This window comes from Hibiscus syriacus, unplaced genomic scaffold (genome assembly GCF_006381635.1).
Source record: "Hibiscus syriacus cultivar Baekdansim isolate YM2019G1 unplaced genomic scaffold, ASM638163v2 tig00001644_pilon, whole genome shotgun sequence".
Lineage (NCBI taxonomy): Eukaryota > Viridiplantae > Streptophyta > Magnoliopsida > Malvales > Malvaceae > Hibiscus > Hibiscus syriacus.
Window position 1 is genome coordinate 566,869 of NW_024061878.1, and position 20,730 is coordinate 587,598.

The 20,730-nt window shown below is 35.9% G+C and overlaps 1 pseudogene; it reads right to left on the reverse strand.

Moving 5' to 3' along the window:
* Positions 1-1,576: 1,576 nt before the first annotated feature.
* On the reverse strand, positions 1,577-7,116 carry LOC120129218 (annotated as a pseudogene).
* Between the last annotated feature and the right edge of the window lie 13,614 nt (positions 7,117-20,730).

Consider the following 20,730-nt stretch of genomic DNA (forward strand, 5'->3'; position numbering starts at 1 on the left):
CTTTAGTCCTTTATGTATGAAAGTATAACATAATATGTAATTTAATGTTCCTAGCTACATTTACTGTAAATATTTCGTAAACTTTCGATTACATTTATTTCCCTTTTGTATCTTTTATCTATTGTATAGTTTCGAGAATGTGAATTGGTAGAACGGACGTGGAAAGTATCACTTGATCGAAGTGATACAATCCAATACGACATTTGAACAAATGCGAACTTGAAATAAATCAATTTTATTTTACTAATTAATTTATTTTACTGATACAATGTGTGTTGCTTTAATTCCCAATTTATTTTATGTGAATGCAAATCGTCGATTTTTATTTATATTCGATTCATACATTTGTTAAATAGGGAATATTCTTTTATTGATAAGAAATAGTCGAGTTAGTTTTCCCGATGGAGGATTGCTAATTTCAAGAATTCTTTTCGAGTTAAAGAATTTTCTGTAATTAATTAATTCAAAGGAAATTAATTAATGTTCAATAACTGGATCATCTTTTAACTTTATATTCGATTTATGATTTTCACCATTACGACAAAGTGTAAGCTCCAATTTATTCCAAATTCATTCAAAATCACTCATTTTTCCAAAATTAAAGTCCTACTCGTTTTTAAAATAATATTTAATTGTTTTACCGAAAAAAATGGTTATGACAACCATTACTTTCATTTTTTGAAAAATTCAATTCCTTATATGAATAATATCTAAAATAATAATCTCAATTTGAACATTTAACCATTTGAAAACAAAATATTAATTATTTTTAACAATAAAAATAAAAATAATTTTTTTATCTTTCTGTTCTATGAATTAAAAAAATAAGAATTGGTTTATTTTTATTTCTATTTACTATTAGTTAATATAATTATTTTACTTTTTAATCTAAAATTTTCAAAATGAATTTAGAGAGATATAAAGCAGGGAAGGGAATTTAGAAAGACAAAAACTTGTCATAATTTTCGTAAAGGTCACAAATGAGGGTATGGAGATAGGGCAGAGGATTTTATAGCTCATTTTTTTATGGATATGTGAACCAACAGATCATGTTACCTATGCCTTTTAGACAGTATAAACTAGCACAGAGAATAGTTGGAAAGGGAGAATGAAACTGATTTTGACACAATATGCACCACCCCAGTCCAAAGAAGCATAGGAAATAAGAATGCATTGAAGTTTGGGATTAGTGACTGGCCCATGTATTTGTACGGCATGCCATTCCATCCTTCATCAGTCACGGATAGCTTCTTTGCGCACATTGTGTAACATGTAAAAAAGTAAATGCAATCATTATATTTTGCCTTGGCTTCACTTAATTCAACCAGTATTGTAATGATTAGGGGTTCCCCCCCCCCCCTCTTTTAGTTGCCTGTTTCATCCATTGGGGAAATGAATCATCATGGGGAAGTTGCATTTGGAAGCATGATCATGCATCTATTTTAGATGATTGTTCTATAAACAGTAAAGCTAAACAGCTAAATGGTTAACAAAAGGTAGGAACCATTTTGTTCTCAAGAATATGAAATGCCCACCTTTTTGTGATACAAACCATTACCAAACAAAATAAGCATGCTTCCGAAGCAAGAAAGAAAAATTCATTTTACAGCAAATACAAACTGGTTAACCATTCTATGACCCACCACCTCGTCTCCATAATCATCTCTTATCCAATATAGGGGGAAAGAAATACAAAAGCCTGTTCGCAGCAATTACACAAGATACTCGAGACTACTCTTAATCGCAGGGAAACGTGCAGCTTTAGTATAGGTAAATGCTTCTCTGATCGGAGAAGCAGAAAATAACAGCATTCAACCTTGGAGTTCAGATGAAACGGCTTTCTGATTCCGACAGATGCATTTCGGGTCCCTCCATTGCTTTATCTACAAACTACGGTAGTCTATAACCGTGACTTCATCCTCAGGTGCATCTAGGTCTTGATAACTGCATGAGATATAAAACATGAGAAAACTTTGCTAACTTGACTGCAACTAAAACAACATAGGCAATCTTCATCAAACTACAAACAAAGTGTGAAAACAGTGGTAAGCTCATTGAGACTAGCATACATCTGATCTTGAGATGAGGCAAAATTTATTCACCATCCAAACAACGAACATAATACCCTCTCTCTCTCTCTCTCTCTCTCTCTCTCTCTCTCTCTCTCTCCCCCCAAACCAAAATAAAAACATGGAGGTACAATTCAATTTTAAGACAAAATGAAACCAAAAGTTAAATTGGAGATGCAGGGAGGGGAATCAAGCAAGAATATTGCGATGTGAACATAAACTTCAAAAGCCAAGGAATTGTTGATTAAAAGCACATCACTAAAGAGCCACCTCGTGATTTATAAATAGCCAGTTTCCCACCTAACTTCAGAAAACACCCATTGGAGCAACAGCATGTATCCCAACACTCTATATAATTTCAGAATTTAAAACTTAAGATAATGCTCAACAAGAAAAATAGATGGAACTTCCCAATGGCGTTGAAACAATCTCAAGCAAACTTACCTTCGTAACGCCGAGGATCTTGTCGGAAGCCAGGAGGCAAAAGAATGGGAGCTGGTTCACTTAAATTAGGTCCACCACGTCCACTAATATTATTGCCTTCGAAAGGACCACCACCACCTTGCTCCCTAAACACTTGCATTGCAAGTTCTGGTGGAGCTGGAACAAAGGGCCCCAGTGGACTGCAATCACACACATATAAGTTACAACAAAATAATAAGCTAACTGCCACACCATAGAATAGCACTAGACTTACCCAGCACCAGGAACAGGCATCAATACTGGTGGAGGTGCAATATCTGAAGACAATGGGGCCGCAACATGCATCCCTTTTACACCAAAAGCATCAAACATAGGATCATCATTGCTCCCCCCACCAGGCCCATCATTGTTAGATGGAAAATCACTTGATTGAGGGTTTTCAAATCTATCAAATCTGTCACTACCATTTGCTCGATCACGTTCTCTACGTGATTCACGTTCATCTTTCAAGCGATTTTCCATTAATTTACGTCTCTGAGGCTTGTCCGTCTGCAAGAAAAAAAATGCAAAAAGGGGAAAATGAGGGTAAGAAAAGCAATCGATCAACCATAACATCAAAACAAAAACACTCATAGCATACCAGGAAGGGTTGCATAACAGGTGTCCCACCAGGCGCATCTGGATCACTGTACAAGGAAAACAATGAACATCTTATAGAAGTATTCTTCGAATCATAAAAAAGTCATATGCCGCATGTAAGACCTCACTTACTTCATGTAGTTCTGGAAATAGAGCTCTTCACGCACTTTAGATGTCAGCTCAATCACAAGTTTTAGATGTTTGAGTTTAAGATGCTTGTGCACAAATTCCGCAGCATGAAAGAGCTTTGTGCAACCTTTAGCACCACAACCATACTTCCAACCATACTTTTCATCCCTTATCTTCCGGACAAAAGGATCCAAAGCTTCAACGGCAGCAGCATCTATTTTTTCCTCAGCAGTCATTATTTCCAAAGGATCTTGACCCCTCAATCTCTCTTGCCAATGTGAGTCAAGTTTTTTCTCCCACTCGAACCCGTTACTTGTAACATCAGAACTCTTTCCCTCAGCTCTCACATGCCTAAGGCCTTTAGCTTACTTTTTTCAACCATTCCATAGTAATCCACACCATGGACACGCCACAAGTAAGTTATAAGAGTATCAAGAAGCTCAACACCTTCCAGGCCCTTTACAGAAGTCAAGCCGCGTACAATAATCACTGGGCCTGTCAAACTGCCATGAGATTTATCTCTGTTTATTTTGTCATTGTCCGACCCGCTTAAAATATTTTCCTCAATTCCTTTATCAGAGTCCAGTCTACGTACAAGGTCCTGTGCTTGTCTAATGTCAATCTGAATTCTTCTAGAATCAGAACTGATAGGATGAGCACTTGGAGCCAGAGAAAGATCAGTTTCTTTAGCAGGTCCCTTACCATGCCGCCTTCTTTTGCCACCGATGTCAGTTTCATCTTCAGAAATAGGTTCACTCGTCTGTCGGGATTTATTTGACGAAAAAGCATTGACAACAGGTGATCTGCATCACGAATAAAAATTATTGAGAGCAACTGGATAAAAAATATGCGGGGAAAAAGCTGAATATGCACATCATATAAGTGAGCACAGAATGCTGATCTTACAAGTCCAGCGTTCCACTCTGCAGATCAAGCAAGAAGTCCTTTGCAACTTTGCGTGCAAGCTCATTCCTCCTGAAAAAAAAAATGAAATTCAGAAAAGATTACAAATGATAGCACGATAGAAGAAACAGCATTCGTCAATAACAACATGCTCGTCAATCAACTTGGAAACGAATTCATAACTGAAACATAATGAAATATAGAAGTACAACTAACCTTTCAATAACAGTGACTAAGTTTGTTGGGTGATATTTTTCTCTCAACCTAGATACATAAGTCCAATTAGAAATTTGAAGTGAATACAGAGGAAGGAATCCACTAAACAATGGGAAGTACCATTCCTCATCCTTGTGGGCATCAAAAAATGCTCGTTTTTGGGTAGATATATACTCTGACTTGTAATCTTGGTACCTACACAGTAAAAAAGGACACATATGCTAAACATCTCATTGTTCTGAGAAGTGAGTCTTGCACAAGAAAAAAACCAAATTGATAACATTGTTCCACATCTGCACCTGCGCTCAGCTTCACCTGGAAGTATATCATCCTCAAGCTCTTGAATGAATTGCTTGTATGACATCAATCCTTCTCTGAAAATTTAGTCATGTCATACCATCGAATGAGAAACAAAGATCCAAAATCAAATGATCTGAACAACTTCAAAGTCCACCTCAATTGAAAGAGGATTTGAATGTAATTCAAACCATATTTAAAACAAGAGAACAAAACAAGATTGAATATAACCTTTGAGCACTCCCTGTATTAGAAGCATCACCATATCTACCACGACCAGAATCCCAATCTGCAAAAGCAATATTATTTAGCAACTAAAACAAAACATCATAAATCAAAAAGTTGGATAATTAAGTTCGCTGCAGCTGCATTATACTTATACATGCATATTTACCATGGAATTTTAGAAGGAACATGCTTGCTCCTTGTAGTGTCATAACTAACTGCAATAACGCATCATTTCATAGATGCCTGAAATCACATAATCTACTTTCTGAGTTACAGTACTACATAAAAAAGGCAAAATAGGAAACCTAAGTGCAAACACACTGTTACCCTCCAACTATCATAATTCATAGCACAGAAGATGAGCTACTCCTAACCAGCGGTTTGCAGGTTACAAAAACAATATACTGGAAATAGTGAATTCGTTATATAACTAACATTAAATATAATATTTCAAGATTTTATACTAATAACTAAAATAAATTTTGGACGTAGGTCTACTTCTGCAATTTAACCTTTTAAATTATAGTAACAATTAGTGGCAGAAGGAAGGCAAAAACAAAAGGTCAAATAGAAGTGCTTCAAGATTATGCCAAGCGATAATTGAAGTTTGAGGAAATTTGAAAGAATTTAAGCAATTTCCAGAAGGACCACCTTGATAACCACCAGAAGAGCAACCGAAGTACCGGCCATGAGGCCTATCATCAGGGAAACCAGGCCTACCCATCATATCACGATCGTATCCACCACCATAATCATGCCCAAACCTACACCATCAGAAGTGTTTTACAACATGGGCAAATCAGAATATAAAGAAAACTGCCAAGTGAACATAACAAATCATTTTTGAAAGTACTAAATTTGATTATCATATGAGCATAACAAATTTATAGAAGATACACCAGACTAAGCAAAATGAAAAAACCAGAATGAATGATCCATTCCAAAGCTAACATCAAATGATTACAAAAAAACAAAAAGTCAGCGTTCAATATTCACAGAAGTCCAGTATTTTGTGAAAACAATGTAGCTTTCAATAATCAGAAACAGGGAATCAATTGTTAACATGAAAAAAGGGGATCTAAATAATATGTAGGCATTATTAAGAAAGAAACGAACTCAAAACTTGAATAAATATACAGAACTCTCATAAACAGAACAAGCACTTTCAAGGCTTTCATTGACCTTAATGGTTAGTGATGTGATCACAACTGATCGGGACACAATAAGGCTATCTACTCTTCTCACCAAAGTGTGTAGATTCGCCTTACATCAGTTAGTATGTTACCCTAAGAAAAATACATCTTATAGAAATACTTAGTGCATCAGCCAATCTCCCTATATATAGGATCCATTCACAGCATAAGCAATATCAATTAGGAATCATTAGCAGTATTTACATTCTAAATAGCCAATCATGGCCAAACAATGCATATATTACAAAAGTATGCAGGCCTGTACTTAAACTATTGATTATTGTGAATATAACCTGTGTCATTCTTGTTTTTAAGCTAACGAACTTTCAATCTTTAATCAGCCAAGCAAATACAGTGTTCAACAAATCAGAAATATGTTCGTGATATTAAGCACAACAAAACACCTAAGACAAAAAAAAGCAACAGTTCAAACAAATAGATTTAAATTAAGTAGTATCAACGCATTTTAGTTGTAATTATACAAAAAAAAAGAAAAAAAAAAAAACATCAAAGAACTAAGTGTCACCTCCTATCTCCGGGTCCAAATCCGCCTCTAGGGCTTCCTCTCCTCCATCCATACCCTCCATCCTCGCGCCTATACCTCTTATAAGGCGGAGGCGAGTGTCTCCTATCCCTGTAATTCAACGGCGGTGGTGGAGGACTAATGCTACTGCGCCGCTTGTAATCTCTCTCTCTGGGAGTTGGAGGCAGGGGAGAGCGGTCATGATCGTAGAAGTCGCGGTCCCTTCGCTCACGCGAATCTCGGTCGCGGCGTCGAGAAGGCTGCGGAGCAGGGGGAGAGGAGTTGGGATCGTCAGATGCTGGAAGTCGCGTGTTGTCGTTGTTGTTATTATTGTCATCTTTACGGTCGCCACCGCGGCGGCTGTCTATTGAATCGACCGGCATGTTTATGACTTCGGCCATGGGGTCGGTTAAACGGAACCCTAGATAAATCAAATATAGAGCACAAAATCTTAAATTATTTTGCGAGCAATAGGGAGCAACAAGAAGTAGCCGAGCTGGTCCAGAAAATAAGTAAATATTAGATAAATTAAATGAATCATCACTCAACTTTCATATAACATCCATTTTTGTTACTAAAGTTTAGAAGTATTTAATTTAATCATTAAACTTAAGAATTGTTCTTTTTTGTCGGTTGGTTGTTATTTTTATTTTTTTATTTTTTTATTTTTTTGTACAACAAGAATGGGAAGGAAACAAGATTCCTGTACACCCTTAGACGTCACTCTCCTTTGGCATCTGCGGATAAAAGCGGTTTTGACTAAATAGACTGTTATATTAGGATGTAAATATTTTCTCTCTGATCCAATGTTATTCTTGCGAGACGATTTAGGATTGTATACTTAGGAAGATCCTTTTCATATTTTCCGTTTAACATCTCTAACATTCCTTTAATGTTTAGTTCTTTGAGTTGAGATTTTTTATTAAATTTTAGATCAATCATTGTATCAAGATGTTGTGAAATAAACCGAGTACAAGTAATTTCCCTATAATCAGATTAGTGAGAATACGAAATAAAAGCGAAAAAAATAATACCCAAAAATTGATAACGGAGTTCAGCCAATTGTGCTTACGTCTTCGGACTGCTGCAGATTTTTTACTAAAGAGAAATTTTACAGGTGTTTACAAAACACACTTGAGAGAGAAGTAGAAGATTTTGGGATGATTTTGAAGCTAAATGGGTTAGGGTATTTATAGTTGAAGCTTAGGGACTAATCTTGTAAATACCCTAAAAATGCAATGACTAAAGTTGCGATTACCCATTTACATTTTAATTAAAGAATTGGGGCACCGAAATCGGTGCCCTTTTGTTGAAAAACCCATACAAAAAAAACGATGCCCCCCTCTATAGCCTCCATTATTGATTTTACAATCTCTCACTTGAAGACTGATTTTAATCTGTCTTCACACCTCGATCGATGCAACAGCATTTCTGGTCTTGTTACTCTAGCATGCCAACTGAAGCTGAACACAACTTCAGCTTGTCCGTAGTCACCGTCTTTGTTAACATGTCTGCTGGATTTTGAGCTCCACTAATCTTTTCAAGTTTCAAAATCCCATCTTCCAGAAGAGACCGGATAAAATGATATCTCAATTGTATGTGCTTCGTTCTGGAATGAAAAGACGGATTCTTTGTTAGATGTATATCACTTTGACTATAGTAGTACAAGACATTGTTCTCTTGTTTCTTGCCTAACTCTTCCAAGAAACTTTGGAGCCAAACCATCTCCTTGCTGGCTTCCGTAACAGTGACATATTCTTCTTCAGTTGTGGAGAGAGAAACTATCTTTTGTAGTTGAGAAACCCAACTCACTGCAGTACCTCCTAGAGTATAAACATACCTTGTAGTGCTCTTTCTGATGTCAACATTTCTGGCTAAGTCAGCATCTACATAGCCTGTCAGTATCGTATCTCCACCTTTGAAACAAAGTGCTTTGTTAGTAGTACCCCGCAGATATCTGAGGATCCATTTGACAGCTTCCCAGTGTACCTTGCCTGGATTATTCATGTACCTGCTAACAGCTCCCACTGCATGAGCAATATCTGGTCTAGTACAAACCATGGCATACATCAGACTTCCAATTGCTGAGGCATACGGTACCTTTACCATGTGTGCACGTTCTTCCTCCGTCTTTGGTGACTGTTCTTTGGAGAGTCTGAAATGAACACCTAAAGGTGTACTTACTGGTTTAGCATCTTCCATGTTGAACTTGGAGAGTACTTTGTTGATGTACTCAGCCTGTGATAACATCAAAGTCCCCAACTTTGTGTCTCTCTTGATCCTCATCCTAAGAATCTGCTTTGCAGCGCCCAGATCCTTCATAGAAAATTTTGCTTTGACAATTATTGCTTCAAGTGTATAATCTCTTGCATGTCTGAGCCTGCAACGAGCATGTCATCAACATACAACAATAAAATAATGAAACTGTTGTCGAACCTCTTGTGTTGACACTCATTTTTCATCTCGTTTTTATTATTATTATTATTAATGTTACATATTATATTTTACAGGCCTAAGACCCAGTTACAAATATCAACCCAATTACATGATGTTCGTTCAAGCCCAGGACCTAGATCCAGACCCGGTTACAACACCACAACCGAGCTGCCCACGTGAAATCTACAACAAATCCACCAAAGTCAAAGAATCATTCATCCACCGAAAGTTTAAGCAATTTTCCAACTCAAAAGCAAAATATCTAATCCATTACCTACCCTCATTATTCCTACCTAATGATTAACGAATGAAGAAAAAAGGGAAAAAGACAAAATGACATTCAATGATAAAATGAAGATGTAATTATGATGGAGGGGGGCTCGGTCATTCGAAGGGGAGGACGATTCGAACAAGGAGAAAAAAAGCACAAAATACAGGGAAATTTTGAAATGGGTTTCTGATATTTATCTTTTGAAAGCACTGTAAGCAAAGGGTTTCACTGCCTTTATTTTGGTGAAATTAACGAAAGTCAGTGATAATTTCCTGAGGTATTCTATTTCTTTTTTATTTCCAGTATGCGTTAAACTTGTGCATGTATTTATTTATTTACTTTTCAAAGTAAAATGTAAAGAAAGAGCAGTAGTAATATGAAAAATCGACACCAGTAACCTATAGCCATTATACATTATCAACTAATTTTACCACAAACCATTCGACCGAAGGAAATTGAAGGAAACTAATGTCATAACCATTTGAGATAATCAAGCAAATAGCAGTAAAGAAATTCATATTTTGTTATTTCCAAAGCCCTTCTATATTGTTTTTTAGTTGTATTTAAGTGTACAGATAATAAAAGCATAAAGGGGAGAAGGCATGATTTTATTTACCTGAGACGTTCGGGTTCCCTTGTGGGAATTTACCACGCTTTGGTGAGGTTACTATCGTTGATGAACGATAGTTTGCATGCTGGTTTAGCTACTGGAATTCAAGGTGAAAGGGTCGGTTTCCATTAATTTATTTGCGAGCTTAAGAGATAAAAAAAACAGAAAATCAAATCAAATAAAAAATGAACATTCAAGTAGAGATGTTTTATCTTTTTGCCTTGTTTATTCGAGTTCTTTGTAGATCTTAAAACCATCGGAGTAGTTCGCGTCGCCGGAAATAGGTCGATTCTTCTTGTCATTTGGAACATCGCCTGTAGTATATTTGGGTTAGCTCTCACCGATTGAGATTTAAAATAAAAATGAAATAGAAATGAGAACTATTTACCTTACGATGTTTGGAGTTTCATTAGAGTAGAGAGGAAGCGTCGATCGGAGTGGAAGAGATGAGCGGTTGAGAAGTGTAAAGTGGCCGGTGATTATGCGAGAGAGGAGAGGCAGTCGGTCCTCATTTCTTTTCTGCGTAGTGCGTGAAAAGAGTAGGGTTGGGTTCTGTGTAATTTACATAGGTTTAGATTTAGTATAGTTTTTTTATATTAAATAGTTTGGGTTAATTAATATTTAGCCACCAATATTTTAGGGTAACTTGCTCTCGTATCTTTATATTTAACTGTATAATTTAGTTTAGCTCTCAATTCGAGTTTTTTATGCTTTTAATTTAGTCTTTTAATTTTATGTGTTTTTAATTTTAATCTGAAAATTTGATTTATTTATTTTCTGTTATTTAGACATTAGATCTCTAATTTTTTGCATGTTACTTTTTAGTCATTAGATTAAGTTTATTTTGGTCTTTGCACTTTTTTATGCATTTAATGTTAGTCCTTTATAATGGTGTTTTATTTTAATTTAGTTCCATTATTTATTATGGTATGATATTTGTAATTTCAATCATATTTTTATTCTGGTTGTATTTAAGATAGTAAAGTTACATTTAACATGATTCAATCATTATTTTAATATGTAAAGCTATTTTTAATAAATTTATAGTGTGGTATGTTATATTTTAATTTTTGTATTTCAATCACATTTGGGTATCATATGCTAATATATATACGGTATATTATAATTAATAAATATATGTATATAATATTTGTATATCACATGACATAGTTTTCTTGATCATAATATTTATTTAATTAATTCTGGCATGACATCCTTTTTGCATAATTTGTACAATATCCTCATGAGCATTATTCGATTCAAATCAAAATAAATTGACTAAGGGTTATATTCGATCATTTTAAAATTATCAAAAGAAACTTTCTAATACGTGAATATTTACTTCATTTTAATATATAACATTAAGCTTTAATACTAGAACTTACATTTTAGATTTGAGCTCCTAGGTACCTTAATTTTCATAATTTGACACTTTAAGTTAGAAAAGACCTTAATTTACTTTTAGTTTAATTAAGACAAATAAAATTTTATTTGATTGCATTATTTTTACAAATCTAAGACACTGTTCACTTATTAAGGAATTAATAGTATATCTCACGCGATCGTGCTTAGGGGGTGACTACTGGTAATTCCCTGAATAAGTCAACATCCTTTTTAAAACTATATCATGTTTTTTCTAAAAATGAGGCAATATTCGGTTATTAGGCACAATAGCTGATCTCCCGCATTTACGCTCGGGGGTGAATGCTATCGGTCTCGATAAACGAATACCCTTATCAAACTCCAAATTTCTGATTTTAAATATAGGGTAATCAACTGGGTACCAATTTTTGGGCGCTTGTGGGGGTGATAATCCTTCCCCACGCGTAACCGACTCCTGAACCTGATTTCTGGATTTTCGCAGACCTTCAAACCCGGTATTTTGATAAAAAAAATGTTTTATTAAAAGAAAAAATGTTTTATTAAAAGCATATGATTTTTATGGTGTTCCAATCTCACCTTAAATGATTGGTGGCGACTCCTCATATTTTGAAACGATTTTGAAAGAGAAAACCCCCGAGTCGGTATCGGTCTTTTTCCCCTCCAGGCGAAAAAAGGTTACGACAGCTTGGCGACTCCGCTGGGGACTTTTGTTTTTTAAAACAAATTGAGAGTCGAGCCACGAATTGGTTACCATGTATTTATAGTTTTTGAAATTACAGGTTCAATCTTATTTAATTTACTGTTCATTATGTTATTTCACAAAAAAAAGATTTCTCTCTGGTTAATGCTTACACTTTTGTGAAATATTTATGATTGTTGCATATCATAGCTCTACACTCAAGCTCAAACCCAGATTACCTAAGTAGGGAGAAACGTCACACCTCACGAGGAGCATTGGGCTTCCTTGTGTGGGTATGACAAAGTATCTCTGGAAAGCACCCTAAGTTGTCTATCCGGATACCAGATCCGAGGTACGCTTTTAGTGGTGTGATCCCCTGAGCTGAACCTGATTCGCAAGTCTGTAATGGGCCAGAATCGGGGGGCAACCTTAGCAGGTTGTAAAGATGGCTTGGGAACCATTTTCTAGAACCCAACCTCATATAAAGAATTTAGTAAGCCTACCCCATTAAAGCAATGCGGATAACCTAGGAGAACTAGAACGCATGCGGTTAGGACCATTAATTTCCTTTGTATGTTTTATTTTTTAGTGTCAACTTTAAGTCATATTTAAGATTATATTTTTTTTGACTAATCATTTCAACTAATTTGATTCTTATGGTCTTTTTTCTACTAACATTGATTTTATTTTGTATGCTCTTATTGCATTTTTGCATGTATCATTGTCATATCACATCATTTCATAAACGATATTGATTCTCAGATAATCTAGTTATTATAAAAAAGCTTAAGGCAGCAATGTCTTCCGATGGGACTAAGAATGCAATCAGTGTTCAGACCTGGTTTGAATATGGGCAGACACGATTTGGGGATAGCCTTATCACTACCGAAGATTCAGTTTTGCCAGAAAAGGTAACTATTCGAGTCAGACAGGCACACTGGATTGAGTTATCAAGAATTTGGTCTACCTGGGATGATAATGAGAAGACACTATTCAGAGGGATATACGACGACATCGTAGAGCTACTGAGAGTACCAATAGATTTGATGGTGGTTCGAGCCCTTACCGAGTGTTGGAATCCAGCTTACAGGTGTTTCACTTTTGGTAAAGTAGACATGACCCCGACCTTGGAGGAGTATACAGCTTTGTTGAACATCCCGAATGTTAGAAGACATTCAATTTACACCAAGGCAATTCGACCTAAGGGGTTCATAACTAAGATGATAACGTTGACGGGAAAGACCAAGGAGTGGGTCGAAGAGTACATTCGTGATGAGGAGATCTCCTGGGCTTAGCTGAAAAGTTTAATTTTGAGCAAACTCCATCGAAAAGAAGAATATAGTGGAGCTAGAAGGAGCAGAGTTGATCAACTCATCCACACAAGAGGTAACCATGCAAGAAAATGAGGCCTCAAAAGAGAAGATTGTTGAATTAGAAGTCATAGTGCATAGATGCCATCAGCGAATCCAACAGCTAGAAGAGAGCCGACCCTTAACTAATCCAGAGCTTGGAATTACTCTACGGCAGGCTCAGACACCATTCAAAGGCAACATGAAGTAATAGAGAGAGCAATGGATCAGACCCGCGATATGGCTCGCCAAGTCTAAGAGTTATTTGAAGAAGCGACATCTTTAAGAATTTTTGTGATTCCAAAACAGAGGAAAACGGCACATCATGGGATTGATGATAGAGCTCGAGAGATTAGGGAATAAGGCAAGATTCTACGTTTAGTATTTATGTCAATATAATCTCTTTGCCTAAGTGATTAGACGTTGTGTGTTGTTGAGTACTTTTTATATAAACTAAGTTATTTTGGAATCAATATCGTGTTGCATTTGTATTTGGCATCCACATTTTCATTCGCATTGCTTTAATTTAAACTTTTTTACATGCATCAATCATGAAAACGTGAGAATAACTAGTGAAAGATAATGTGACAGAAGCTTTAAAAGCAAACTGAAGTTACCCGAGGCGTGTTTCTGAAAAAAATTGAAAGAAATGAATGAAATATTAGCACGTGTTAGTAGGATCGAGAGAATCCAAGAGCAACTCGTAAGGACACAACAAGAAATGACTGAGGAAGCAAGAAATGACTGAGGAAGCAAGAAAGTTCCAAGTTGAGTCCAGGGAACAGATGTCCAAGTTGATGAGCATGATGGTTACAGTAACACATAGGGAGAAATCGTTAGAGGACCCTATTATGCAAGAAAATATGATGACTTCAAGTGAGAATATGAATGTTAGTGGTGCAACTATTGCGATGACAACAAGTGATCAAGAACCTGTTAGGGAGTGTGATAATCCAGGTCAACTCAAAGAATCGAGCATGATTCTAGGAAATATGATAGATATCATGCGTGGAAAAGCAAAAGTTGAAGGTGAAACTGCTAACACAAAAGTTGAGTCTAACTTAAAGAAGAGAGGCATAGAGGAGGTTCAAATACAGTAAAGAAGGCCAAAAAGAATAGAAAGAAGAAGAAGATGATACCTCTGATTCCGATTCCAATCTCATACTCAGACTTGTTACCCTTTCTCTTTGAAAGTGGGCTCCTGACGCCTTTTCCTCCGAGGTACAATACTTATTCGCGTCTAGACTGGCAAGATGTCAAAATTTCATACGACTATCATATTGGAGAGTTTAACCACTCTACAGAAGATTGTATGATCTTGAGATTTAAAGTTCAAAACCTCATCACGGAAGGGCTATTATGCTTTGAAAATGGAAAACCTAAGCTCCCCGAAAGCTCAAAATTTGACGATGAAGGGAGATTGCAAACTAATGTCTCTCCCAAGATACTGGTCAAACGTTACAACTTCAAAGCGAGTGTTTCAGTGATTAATCACGAGGTTTCAATCTTCTCATAATATGGCAAGGAGAAAGTGAGGTCAAAAGAGCTTTCATACAGCCAGTTATATCACAAGTTGCTCCAAGCCCAGCTGATTGCTCCACACCTGGCTAAGCCTCTGTTGCCCCCTTATCCGAGTTGGTATAATGAGAAAGTTTCTTGTGAATATCATGCTGGAGCCCGAGGACACTCTATCAAGAATTGTAGTAACTTCAAACGACAAGTACAAGATCTTTTGGCTTATGGAGTTATAAAGGTGGATGGTAACAATCAGTTTGTTTTAGTCAAACAGTTTAAAGTCAACCCTCATAATGGAGTTGATGGGGTCGAAACAAGTAAAGTACATGCAGAAAAGGAGAAGCGCGAAATCAAGGAAATCAAGGTATGTGAGGTAGAGATAAAGGAATCAACTCTTGAGACCTCTCTGATGCTAAAACAGAAGATAGAAGTGGGAAGTGACGTGAAAAATGTCAAAGGAGAGGTAATCCAAGACTGGCCGCAAAAGATGTGTTGGGAAAATACGACCCTCAAGGTTTTTCAAGTTCCTATTTCTGACTAGCTATCCCCTTTAATCAAGAATCAGTACCTCACTGCAAAGACCTTTAAGAATGAAGACTAGCTCATCCGATTATGGCTATGACACGATTTGTTCTTGTGATTTTCATCTAGGGGCATTGGGTCATCACACTGATAAGTGCATACCATTGATGGAAGAGATAGAAAAGCCCGTTGACAAAGGAGTCTTGACAAGAGACATGATCGAGAAATGGGGAGTAAGTAAGGGTAAAAATCCTAATCCGACTGGGCACCCATCATTCTAGGGAAAATAGGGCATTCTGGCTGAACAAGTGAAGGTTATGATCTACCATATTCGCATGTTCCATTTGCGGCATCTTGTTTGAACTTTTTTTTTACTTTTTCATCTTTATGTTTGTAAGGATATTTAAATGAATCTATGTTACTTTAAGGATGGTGAGTATTGAATCGAATTTACGACTTGAAATTCTTTGAATATCAATTGAATTAAAAATTCTTTAAATAACTAGAGTTATAAATCTTTGACAAAATGACAAGGTTGAAACTTGATAAAATAAGGACCTTGACTTTATCCATAGAAGATAAAATTGAACACCATGCATTTTTATTGCAGGGACCGATACAACCTTCATTTATCATAAGGGAATGAATAATAGGCTTGGTATTCAGGTATGCATAGGAGCAGACAACATGGGGCATCTTTTGTGTATGATGTTACAAAACTAACTAGATCACACTTTTGTTGATGATGTTCAATGATGATTATGATCTTGACAGATGGAATAGTCGAGTAGGTGAATCTAGTTTAGGTCAGTTGCTTGGAAATTGAACTCTAAAGATGAGATTTTCTGACTTTCAATAACACCTAGAGTATAACAGGTTCTTCTTGACAAACTTAAGAAATTGAATCCGTATACCTAGAATGTAATTATATATATACAATAAAGCTGAGCTATTCCGCTAAGGCAATTGGTTATAGAGGAAACTCAAAAGCCCTGGCCTTATGAATAGATTATATTCAAACCATGACATTGATCAGATACTTGGTAGTTCGGTGTTCGCTCCACTGCGATTGCCAGGTCGAAGACTTTTTGATGAGATGAACCCTTTAGCTAGCCCGATAAAGGCGATTATAATATATATACAATAAAGCTGATTTCAGCTAGCCAGACAATGGCAAATTAAATCAATTTTATGAATAAGGAGTTTCGGTAAAGATGGACTAAGGGCGTAAGGAAACCTATTATAGTCAATTTCACACAAGCACTCAGAAATATCATTTTTAGATCGATATTTCTGCATTGCCTTAGTTAGAAGAGTCTACGAAGCTTGAACAAATGGAAGATTTTAGAGAACTGAAATAGAAGTGTTCTAGAAAGTTTAGTAATTGATTATACTAGTTGCGTCATTTTGTTCGCATTCGATTAAAATACCAAGCCAAGAAAGAAGTGCATGTTGCGATGTTCACAATGATCAAGAAAGAAATGACATTTTGGTGGTCAAAACCTTAGAAAATAGGAAGCCAACCTGAAGCCAACCCCTCAATTTTGACACTTGTCAAAGAGCTATAACCCTGAAAATATTAAAGAGCTATTGATTCTTTTGATATTCTGTTAACTCATGTTTATGATTTGATTTGATTTGATTCGATTGTGAGCATGAATTAAGAGGTAATGTTTTATAAAATTCTTTCATTCTTTGATCCCTAAAATATGAAAAGGGGAAAAATATTTTCAAACAGGACAGTTTCATATGTGAAAGGTCCTTGAAGCTGGTGAGGCTCATTGTACCTCTATTGAAGAAGAAGAATAAGCAATGCAGAACATGAAACATTCCACAATCTTGAAGCAGATGATCTAAGGATCATAAAGAATGAATAATAAGAGCTCGTAACACCCCTTTGTGACATTGTCGGTAACCCATCAAGAAACAAATACATATCCCAGCATATAGCAAAAATGCAAAAATACGACCGGGCATTGATGAATTTTGGCACCCAAGTGTGGAAGAGCCATGAAAATGCCCACTTTGGAGCATGATCAGAAACCCAGATCATGTTGAGATAACAAGGTTCAGACCAAGAAGGCCTTGAGAATGAGTCTCACAATTTGAAGTGTCAGGGGAAAACACTGAATTTGAGCATAGCTTAACTCGTAAGGCAAATCAATTGAGCATAAATCAATGGCAGAGTCCTGTAAGAACAACTCTGAAACGTAAATTAAATCAGCATTTACATATGCATGAGAACATCATTTGCATAAAAAATGCATTGCATTGCATTCACATTTCACACATAAATATTTGGTTTTTACAGAACTTTCAAGGAAAAAAGATTCATGATATCCAAATCCCAACAAATCGAAGCTAGAATTTAAACCTCAAACACAAGGAATCGCATTTAAAGAAGTGAACCTGAAGAACATGGTGGGTCCAATCCACAGAGGAAGCATTACTTTGAAGTGGGGCATGTTCCTCAACTATTAAGTTGTTTTATAAGTGAAAAAATAAGAAAGGTTTCTCATTTAAATTTAAAATTAAAATTTTTGAAAAGTAAGAAAGGTTTCTTACCTAGTAAACTATTTCCAAAATTAAATCCTTCGGGTCATCAGTAAGTCTTCCGAACATGATGATCAAATCCATCAGTAAGTCTTCCGAGCATGATGATCAAATCCATCGATAAGTCTTTCGAGCATGATGCTTAAATCCTTTGGGCCATCTTAAGCCTTCACCGAAGTATAGTGAAGCAAATCCAACAGTAAGCCTTCCGAGCATGACGATTAAGTTCTCCGGGCCATTTTAAGCCTTCACGGAAGAATAGTGAAGCAAATCCATCTATCTGATATTCCTTTCAGAAGAAGTGAAACAATCACTCTTTTTCAAGATTTGATATTCCCTGAGTGACAGCGGAACAAGTCTACCCTGATTCAATGAATCAACTTTCCCAGATCTGATATTCCCTCAGAGGAAGCATAATAGATCCCTCTCTTTCAAGATTTGATATTCCCTGAGTAACAGTGGAACAAGTCTATCATGATTTAATGAATCAACTTTCCCAGATCTGATATTCCCTCAGAGTAAGCAGAACAGATCCCTCTCTTTCAAGATTTGATATTCCCTGAGTGACAGTGGAACAAGTCTACCCTAATTCAATGAATCAACTTTCCCAGATCTGATATTCCCTCAGAGAAAGAAGAACATATCCCCCTCTTTCAAGATTTGATATTCCCTGAGTGACAGCGGAACAAGTCTACCCTAATTCAATGAATCAACTTTCCCAGATCTGATATTCCCTCAGAGAAAGAAGAACATATCCCCCTCTTTCAAGATTTGATATTCCCTAAGTGACAGTGGAACAAGTCTACCCTAATTCAATGGATCAACTTTCCCAATATGATATTCCCTCAGAAGAAGTGGAACACATCCCTCTCTTTCAAGATTTGATATTACATGAGTGATAATAGAGCAAATCTACCTTGATTCAATCTTCCCTGAAGAACAGTGGAGTGGATCAACATCCCCAGATATGATATTCCCTGAGTGACAACGGAAAAGATCTCTTATCATAGCTCAAACCTTGAAGTTGACTGGACGAAAAACGTATTATCTTTTCGTCTTTGCCCTATTCTTATTAACATAAGAATGGGTAAAGAGGGGAAACTGTTGACACACATTTTTCATCTCATTTTTTTATTATTATTATTAATGTTACATATTATATTTTACAGGCCCAAGACCCAGTTACAAATATCAACCCAATTACATGATGTTTGTTCAAGCCCAAGACCCGGATCCAGACCCGGTTACAACACCACAACCGAGCTGCCCACGTGGAATCTGCAACAAATCCACCAAAGTCAAAGAATCATTCATCCACCGAAAGTTTAAGCAATTTTCCAAGTCAAAAGCAAAATACCTAATCCATTACCTACCCTCATTATTCCTACCTAATGATGCAACGAATTAAGAAAAAGGGAAAAATACAAAATGACATTCAATGATAAAATGAAGATGCAATTATGATGGAGGGGGGGCTCGGTCATTCGAAGGGGAGGACTATTCGAACAAGGAGAAAAAAAACACAAAAATATAGGGAAATTTTGAAATGGGTTTTTGATATTTATCTTTTGAAAGCACTGTAAGCAAAGGGTTTTACTCCCTTTTCTTTTGGTGAAATTAATGAAAGTCAGTGATAATTTCCTGAGGTATTCTATTTCTTTTTTATTTCCAGTATGTGTTAAACTTGTGCATGTATTTATTTATTTACTTTTCGAAGCAAAATATAAAGAAAATAACAGTAGTAATATGAAAAATCGACACCAGTAACCTATATCCATGTATACATTATCAACTAATTTTACCACAAACCATTCGACCGAAGGAAATTGAAGGAAACTAATGTCATAACCATGTGAGATAACCAAGCAAATAACAGTAAAGAAATTTCATATTTTGTTATTTCCAAAGCCCTTCTATATTGTTTTTTAGTTGTATTTAAGTGTATAGATAATAAAAGCATAAAGGGGAGAAGGCATGATTTTATTTACCTGAGACGTTCGGGTTCCCTTGCGGGAATTTACCACACTTTGGTGAGGTTACTATTGTCGATGAACGACAGTTTGCATGCTGGTTTAGCTGCTGGAATTCAAGGTGAAAGGGTCAGTTTCCATTAATTTATTTACGAGCTTAAGAGATAAAAAAACAGAAAATAAAATCAAATAAAAAATGAACATTCAAGTAGAGATGTTTTAGCGTTTTACTTTGTTTATTCGAGTTCTTTGTAGATCTTAAAACCATCAGAGTAGTTCGCGTCGCGGAAATAGGTCGATTCTTCTTATCGTTTGGAACCTCGCCTGTAGAATATTTGGGTTAGCTCTCACCGGTTGAGATTTAAAATAAAAATAAAATAGAAATGAGATCTATTTACCTTACGATGTTTGGAGTTTCATTGGAGTAGAGAGGAAGCGTCGATCAGAGTGGAAGAGATGAGCAGTTGAGAAGTGTAAAGTGGCCAGTGATTATGCGAGAGAGGAAAGGCAGCCGGTCCACATTTCTTTTCTACGCAGTGCGTGAAAAGAGTAGGGCTGGGTTCTTTGTAATTTACATAGGTTTAGATTTAGTATAGTTTTTTATATTAAATAGTTTGGGTTAATTAATTTTTAGCCACCAAGATTTTAGGGTAACTTGCTCTCGTATCTTTATATTTAACTGTATAATTTAGTTTAGCTCTCAATTCGAGTTTTTTATGCTTTTAATTTAGTCTTTTAATTTTATGTGTTTTTAATTTTAATCCAAAAATTTGATTTATTTATTTTCTGTTATTTAGACATTAGATCTCTAATTTTTGCATG